Source organism: Gavialis gangeticus, unplaced genomic scaffold (genome assembly GCF_001723915.1).
Source record: "Gavialis gangeticus isolate Ggan-Ray unplaced genomic scaffold, GavGan_comp1, whole genome shotgun sequence".
Classification (NCBI taxonomy): domain Eukaryota; kingdom Metazoa; phylum Chordata; order Crocodylia; family Gavialidae; genus Gavialis; species Gavialis gangeticus.
This window is the reverse complement of record NW_017729029.1, coordinates 20,300,528-20,301,940: the sequence shown is the minus strand read 5'-3', so window position 1 is coordinate 20,301,940 and position 1,413 is coordinate 20,300,528. Positions and strand designations below refer to the sequence as shown.

At 54.2% G+C, this 1,413-nt stretch overlaps 1 protein-coding gene across 1 annotated transcript in view; it reads left to right on the top strand.

Moving 5' to 3' along the window:
* The window catches only part of DIAPH2 (diaphanous related formin 2), an 899,992-nt gene that overhangs the window by 208,031 nt on the left and 690,548 nt on the right, over positions 1-1,413 (top strand). The window lies entirely within an intron of this gene.

Below are 1,413 nucleotides of genomic sequence, written 5' to 3'. Positions count from 1 at the left end.
CACAGCTGCAGCTACCTGAGCCTCCACAGGGGAGGGAAACCCTGGAGCCCTGAAGGAGGGGATGGTAGTGAGGGCCTGGAAGAGGGTTGAGTAGAGCTGAGGGTCAGCTTGAAGGGCAGCATATGGGCCAACCCCTGGAAAGCAATTTGAGAGAACTGTGGAGCCCCAGAAAGGGGGAACAGGGAGCCCAGTGTGTGTGTCATGTGGGCCTTGGGGGGGTGGTAGCCATTTTGGGAGCCATGTGGCCTTGTGGGGGGGGCAGTCTGTGAGCTGTGCAGGGTACCCACTCCTCCTGAGCAGCCCCCCTACATAGTTCTCCCACGATCCACCCACACACCCCATGGCCTGCCACATCCCTCCACAGCTACCCACATCCTCGCCTCTTCCCACCCCACTTCTCCAAACTCCACATCCCCCCAACACACACTCTGCCTGCTCAGCTGCCAAACAGGATGAGACCTGCTGGCAGGAGCTGTGGTTGCAGGAGCAGCTGTCCCCACATCCTGGTTAGTGAAGGGGTCGGGGGAGCTCTAAGTGCTCTATGGTAAGAAAACCAAAGGCAAACAGGAAAACATATAGGTATTTATAATTCATTTTATTATGGTTATTGACACACTGGTAGGCTTCTAAGTTACTTTAACATTGTAGATATAGCAATAAAATATTGCCCAACTAATCTTGCTCACACTCACTCTTGTGCTCTCTCCCTCTCCCCCTCCCCCTCCCCCTCTCTCTATATATAGTGCTTTTGTTTTAATTTTGGAGGAACATGAATTTCGGGGTACTTTACAGGGTGACTTCGGGATTCTTTTTATCAGGGATTTTTCAGTTTTCAAACAGGGAACCCCAGAATTTCTGCTAGGGAGGCAAGTGGCAGAACCCAGGCAGAGGAGCCTGTTCAGAGCTGGCACCTTGGACCCAGCTGGAAGTGGCTGACCTCCTGGCCAAATGGGACTAGGAGGGCATGGTTTGACAGTTCAAAGCAGGCCACTACACAGAGAACATCTTCTGGACGATAGCTGCCCAGATGGCTGGGCAGGGGCACACATGGCAGTAGTGCCACACAAAGGGCAGCTCTGCAGCCATGGCCCACTGGCAGCTGGCCCAGAGGGCAGATGCCTCTACTGGCTGTGCAGTCCCCATCCAGGTCTGGCAAGTGCGCAGCAGGTCACAGCCAGGCAACAGGCCCTACTACCAGAATGCTTCAGTGGGTTGAGGGTGCAGAGAACTTTTAGGGCTGCTTCAGCAGTTTACCTGACACAAGAGGTAGTGTCCCCAGGTACCAATTAGCTAGGCCCCAGAAACTCCTGAGAGCGAGTAGCTCTGAGCTACTTGCCGGGGCAGCTTTTTGTGTTGATGGGACCATGACAGGGTAGCTTTTTACACTGCTGAGGTCAGCACAGGTGCTGACCC